The sequence below is a fragment of the Hippoglossus stenolepis genome, chromosome 16 (assembly GCF_022539355.2).
Source record: "Hippoglossus stenolepis isolate QCI-W04-F060 chromosome 16, HSTE1.2, whole genome shotgun sequence".
Classification (NCBI taxonomy): domain Eukaryota; kingdom Metazoa; phylum Chordata; class Actinopteri; order Pleuronectiformes; family Pleuronectidae; genus Hippoglossus; species Hippoglossus stenolepis.
In genome coordinates this window covers 10,852,935-10,859,988 of record NC_061498.1, presented here as the reverse complement: position 1 = coordinate 10,859,988, position 7,054 = coordinate 10,852,935, and positions in this window count along the sequence as shown.

Sequence of the window (7,054 nt, the reverse complement as noted above, 5' to 3'; positions counted from 1 at the left end):
GTTTACTCGTAACTTGTAACCGGAACAGCACAGATAGGTTGAAATTGAAACTGGAGGTTGCACTGAAAGGAAATGGTTGCCTTTTAGCCATTTTGACACAAAGTGTGGAAAGTCACCGGGGCCCTGCTTTCCCTCGGGTACCGTGCAGACCTACTTTCTCTGCATCAGTGGAGGTGTCGGGAGCTGGAGGAGTCCCCGGCCTGATAGTGGAGCCTCCCTGGTGGCCTGTGGTTCAGGTTTTCTAGAATCTGATATTGACCACTTTGTTTCAACCTGCCTCCTTGTCTCAGGCTGACAAAGGTTCACCTGTTGCTTTTTTTCCCCACAGATTTTTTTATCATACATTGCTGAAACTTCATAGATGTTACATTTTTCTGTAATCTGATTATTTTAACTTTATCCTTTCCCATTGAAACCTGAGTGTATTCAGACCCTGATAAAAGTGGTTATTTTGATTAGCTTTTTGTGTGTGTGTGTGTGTGTGTGTGTGTGTGTGCTGCGACACCATTTATTAACATCCGATCGTCAGTGCCATGATTTTCTTTTACTGGTTATTCATAAAATGCTGATAATCATTAACTTGTCGCCATAAAGTGAGTCTCCACTATTTGTTTTGACCTGCTACTACCTGGAAAATGGATATATCAATGATCATATTGTCGATCGCCCTGTCGCTGTCTCGTCTAATAACTGCTGAGTTAGTGTCTCCGACAAGTGCCTCCGTTGGCCTCTCACAAGTCTCCCTAACAAGGCCACATTCACCCTCGCCCTCCATGGGTGTTGTTGAATTTGTCTGGGCAGCCCGATATTGCCGCAGACCCATAATTCGACTTTAATTAATTCCCAGCCAGATGGAAATTCCTGTAGTCGCTAATGAAAGAAACGGTGTGTTTCTCTCAAGGCGGATTGATGGTAAAGCGAGCAGCTTTGCTACAGTGCTCAGGGTAGAGAGGAATGCTAATAATTCTAAAAGGCTTACAGTCCGCCCGGCAGTAGCCATGGCAATTCTTCACATACAATGGTGGCCTTTTAGCAGAGTGGAGAAGGGAGGGAGGGGAGGGGAGGGGAGGGGGGGGCTGCTCGCTCATTCACTCAGTTTGGTGTGATATTAGGAAAGACCTCCTTACATTTTCCACTGTTCTGGTTATTATGAGATTCAGTGGTAGCCATAGCATTTCGCCCGAGGTTACGATGACTGAGTGAAGAGGGGAATAATGTTTTGAGCCGGTCTATAGAACACAGTCAGGTTTAATATTGTTTTATGCCTCCGCACCCAGTCATCCCTCTGAAATAAGAGACATTTAATTGTTAATGATAGTTTTTTTTGCAGTGTAACACACCACAGGTTAGAGAGCTTTCTGAGATCCTCACTTTGATTGTGGTTCATCCCTGTTTGTGTGTGTCACGTCACCGGGCCTGCAGGATGACAATGTGAGTGCTTGTGTGTGTTTTCTTTCCCACCATAGCTGAGCCCGGGCTCCGTAAGAATACTTATTACTGTTATTGCTTCGAGGAAGCTGCGTGTTTCCAATTTTCCCTCATGATCCGCTGATTGGTATCGACATCACAGAAGCGTGTACTGTATGTGTATTCAAAATCACTTCCCCCTCCTTGCACGGTCAATGATTCAACTGTGGTGCGCACAGAGGCAAATGTTGTACTATACATGCCCTCAGGTTAACCTTTTTCTAACCTTTTTCTATATATACGTTGTGTACATCTCTGGGTTAACAGAAGCCAGGGGCCAATCCAATTGCACGCAACATTTCTTGCCATAACATAATATATACTCATATAAGAGGAGAAGATATTTGCACTTTGTTGCAAAAGGCTGCTGTGGATAATCTTGAAATACTTACTGTGGATTTATACAACTGGAAATATCATATTTATGAGTACGTTAAGCTTCACTTTGCTCCGTAAACTGGAGCTTTTACCATATTTTTTAGTGTTTTACCCTCAGATGGAGCTATTGTCTGCGGAGAGAGTTTATTATTCCCAGGTGTTCCTCCTGCTGGGACTTCCTGTGTGAGGCCTCGACACCTGGTGCTGGAGCAGCAACCCTCCTCCAGCTTGTTAGTCTGCTTCATTAGTGGAGCTCGTGGCTTAATTGCCCTAAATTTATGGAGTGGAGGTCCTGTGGAGCAGCTGTTACAGCCGGCCCCCCCAATTTTGGCTTAAATTTATTATTGTAAAGAGTCGCAGTTTTGAGTTTTAGTGCTTCATCTTTTCTCGTTTCTTGGATTTAGTTTGGAAAGGAAAGCTACTGTGTGACAGAAAATAGGCAAGATTCATTTGCCAAGTGCGTTTGTGCACAGAAGCCGCTCCAGACCTATTTGAAGACGGTGGCAGGCGTGTCTTTCTCCGTGGTCACAGGTTTGGAAGTGTGTGGTGAATTAGTCGCACACAGATATCGCAGCACGCACTCCCTCCAAAGATATACACGCGTCGCAGATCTGCAGCCGTAAAGAAAACCAGGAAATCTCAGACACAAAGTTTACGCAGAAACTACTGAATATGATAATTACATGACTGATAGAAATAGCAGAGATAGGATAATTATATGATTGAGAGAAATCGCAGAAATGCTATAATTATGAATATGACAGCTGATGCGGTCTCCCTCCAGGAAACCACCAGTCTTTATAAGTTTCCAAAAGCCATAATCAGCAGCACACCAGGCATGCGCTCTCTGCCGAGGAAACGACCACGTTGTTTGGAATTATAGTCATTTGGAAATGGAGGCAGCCGGGTAAGTTTGGATATGTGGGTTAATTGCTAAGCCTGTGTCCCTTTTTATAGACCACAGGTTAATGGGCAGTGTGTTTTTATATCAACAGCGCACACGTGATTCGTCCAGATAATTTGGCTAATTGACTGGAATGGTCGTATTCTTGTGCTGACTTCCTCAAGCTTTCTTTTTTTGTCAATGGGCAGTTGGTGTACGCTCTGACCACCTCATCGCAGCAGACTGCTCTGCAAAGACAAATTAGATTTAGACCTATTAAGCTTGTGTTGTCTGAGGACTGACTGGCCTTGTTATAGAGCAGGCGGCCTCCAATTAGCCTTATCGCTGTCATCCTGGAGCGGTCTGACAGCCAGTATCAGCTCCAGCGCCACCCCAGATTCCTCAGCCACTATTTAGTATTGTTCATATACGCTCCCAGAATGCACTGGTGTGTGCTGCACATCTGTCTGACCTGCAAACAGCGAGGAGCAGATGCCTCCGTGCTGCGTAAGGCAAGCAGCAGCAGCAGCAGCAGCAGCAGCAGTGGAGGTTGTCGGCCGGCTGGTCTGTTTGGGTTAAAGTGATATCAGGAGAGGCTCCTCACGGTCGCCTGGGAAATGTCATCCTCTGTCCTGCATCTGATGAGAGAAGCTGAAGGGCGCATACTTAGCATCACTTGGTGTCATCAAGGTCCGTCTGTCGGATAAGATTTCTTGTTATTATCTCACAGCAGCCTGGTTATGAGTATGATAACATTAAACTATAGCCTTGAAGACGGGTTGCTTTTTTCATGCTTCTTTGCCCTCAGTGCAATTTTCTTTTCTCCTCCCAATCCATCTCTTGCACAGACGACATCCTTATCCTTCTACTTCTCTGGACTCCCTTGCAGTAAATTTCAGCCTCAGTCCAGCTAAGATGTCCCCCCTCTTCCTGTCACCACACTGGCCTCGGTTGAACTTCAGGATGTTGTTTGTGTGCAGAGAGCGTGTGCTGCTGATCTGTGCTCGGGGAGTGACTTCATGGAGAGAAGAGCTCAGACGACCATGGGGTCTGGCTCGCCTCTTGTTTGGATGTTTGCCAGAATGAGCTCATCCACGACAGCGAGTCCAGCTGCTCACCCGTAGGAGTGCTGCTCTTCCCCGACCTCTGCACCCCGGCCCCCGGCCCCGGGAGCTGGCCGGTGTGAGGACGGGGGTTAGTGCGAGTGTAACACCATTCCCAGAAGCTCCGGCAGGGACTGACCACTGGCAGCCTGCCGCCCCCTCGGCGCCTGCTAAGCAGCACGGCCTCAGGCCTCCGCCGTTCCCCACGGAGAGGCCCAGTTTGTTCTGGACGCACGCCAGCGCTGAGCAGCAGGGGGGCATGGCCAGGTCAGCTCTCACGGGTGGTCCTGGAGTCAGAGTGTGAATGTATGTGTACTTGTGATGTGTTTGGAGCCACGATAATTAGCTTGTGTTTTGTTTTTGCGCCATTCTATTATTTTTGCTTCTCAGTTAAGCCCCCGGGCTGTAAGAATCCTCCGTCTCTGTCAAGCTCTCCCTGTGTTTAGAGAGGAGGACTGCACATAAAAGATTATGGTTCCATCGTGTTCAAATACTTCTACGATGATAAATGTTTTATGGGCTTCTTGTCCCGGGGGAAGACTGTGTTAGGCAGAGAAAGTTGTCATAAAGCAACTCATGCTCCATCACCGTTGTCCAGTGAAGAGGTGCTGCGCTATCTTTAATATCTGTTAAGTTAAAGACCTGAAGCACAGGAGGTATCAACAGCTCAGAGAGATAGCCCCCGGGGAGAAGATAGCTCTGTGTACAACTCCGATATTCAGATTATTCCATCCTCCCATCATATCCTGGGCCAACACAGTCAATCTGGTCTTAATCTTTGGCAAAACACACGAGCGCGGGGGCACCCAAAGGTCAGAACCTGAGAAGGAGTCATATCTCTTAGCTCCTCCTCCTCCTGATCTTGTTCTCCCTCCGTGGCCACCTCCCTCAACCCTGCACCCACTCCAGCCCGAGCCCGCCATTTGGAATCCATTATCCAAGCCAGTTGGGAGTTTTCTGATAATTAAAAGGAGACGCTCTCCAACGTTCCCCCTCAGATTAACGGCTGTTCCCTGGAATCAGTCCGTGGGAGGGCAAAATGCGGCAGGAAGGTGGGCGCTCTGGAGACTCCAGGGCTTGGAGGATGGATATAGGCACTGCGTATAGAGGTGAGCCAACTCCATGCATTTGAGGAGTTGTTTTAAGTTAGATGTGTGGAGCTGGGATTTGGGAGTTAAGGGAGGGTCTTTAAGGGGATTTTGTGGGAGGGGAGAGGTGTTCCTCTGGGTTAGGCCATAGCTGTGGTCGGTGAAAGAAAAAGCGATCAAAAACATCTGTGATAATGTAGGTCCTATTCTGGGCCTGTGGGTCAACTCTGGACCTACATGGATCTGCTTGCAGTGCTTGGCAGAGGATGGGGGGGGGGACTTGGCCACTGTACGCCTAGGTCAGAGGCACTCCGTGATTGCAGCTCATTCTCTACAACATTATCAAACCACCCCACCAGAAGTACGCTTGGTCAATCCGAGTTCATTCCACGTCTCTGAAATTGTGTTTGACAGTGTTGACTTTTTTTTTTTACCTATTAGGTCTTGGCTCAAACAGACTTTAAACTTTCCACTTCTCTTCTCCGAGTCGTGGAAACGTTACCTGTTATTCCAGCGACCACGTAGAATGAAAACCAACAGCCAGAATTAACATAACATCTGTCCAAATACATTAATTCAGCGAAATGACTTTCAGAAATAATCTGGGGTGAAATCTAAGTGGCTGGAGAAGAGCGGCTCTGACGCAGCACAGCAGAAGATAGGAATCCATGCAGCTCCGCCACAGTTCAGCGGGAAAAACCGTTGACTCACATCAGATATCATCACTTCACAGGAACTGCATCACTTTCAAGTTTCAGATAATACGAGTCGCCTCTCACTCAAACATCTCCCTTATCTGCGTGTGCACATCGGCTGGGCACCGACATGTGGTCTCTGATCGCTATCTCCTCTGAGCGGCGTTTGCGTTCATTTTTCCAGCTAAATTTGAATGTGACCAATTAGCAGCGTGGGCTGGGTAACAGGCGGTCACTGTGTTTTGTGGTCGGAGCATGTGATGAGGCTGCAGCACCCTGTGTCTAATGATGGTGCAGCCAAATTTTGGTCTCTCCGGGGCAGCCATTAACCGCGGCTGGTCGTGAACTCGTATCGTGCAAAACAGACGGACAGACACTTCACATCTGCGGGACCCAGAGCCCGTCACAGGACCCTCAAATCAGATGATACGCTGGCTCTTAAAGTCTTGTTGTCTTGTGTTGACAAGCTTGTTCACAGTTATATTCTCCCCTCATGTGATGCAGGACTCTGCCACCGTGCTTTTGCGGAGCTTTATTTAATTCGCAGTTGCATCCTGTGATCTTTTTTGGATGGACCACAACAGCCCTGTTGCCAGATTTACCGACTTTTCAGACCCATTTAGGGACCTTTTTCCGTTTTTTTTACAAATAGGACATTGCTGTAAATCCAGCGACTGTTCGGACAAATGTTAACTACTTTCCATAGAAGAGAGTCAGCAGTAGATTGACACCAGGGCCCAACAGTTCCATATAAAGTCAATCAAGCTGCACCATATGTCACACACACATATAGATATCAGTCCCCTGAATGTCCCTGGTTGTTTTCATCAAGATCTGTGAATAATTCCTGAGAAATCAATGTAATCTCACAATGTTAAAAAAAAAAAAAAAGTGAAAAAGAAAATGTCCTTGATTCTTCCCCCTGATCCGGAGCCAAACCAAAAGAGAACGAGTTGTTCCCTGAACCTGACCACATCCTCTCACCAAGTTTCAGGGAAATGTGTCCATTTGTTTTTGCGTATTGCTAACATACAAACCAACCCCCCAATAAACAAACAAGAAAGGGAACCTGCTTGGCGGATGTAAAAGTCAGGATATTAGTTACTGTCGTCATAGTGTTCCAACTACATCCTCACTCTTCTGACATGGACCATACACGCAGCCACACACTCGGATCTGACTTATAAAGTGGGATGTTATGTTGTGATGCGTTTGTTTTGAGTTGCTGAGTTCAGCAGAGGTCGAAGCCCGAGGAGTCTTTCAAAGTCCGTGAAATATGTTTTGGCAAAGGGACACAATCACAAGGATTCATACGACGCACCCTCATGGACTTCAAGAGCAGATCCAAGCCCACTTCAAACCACCCAACTGCTCCTGTGGTTATGGTGCATCTGTTGCACCGCACCATTAGAGGTAGCATCAAAACTCAGGTTTGGCTCA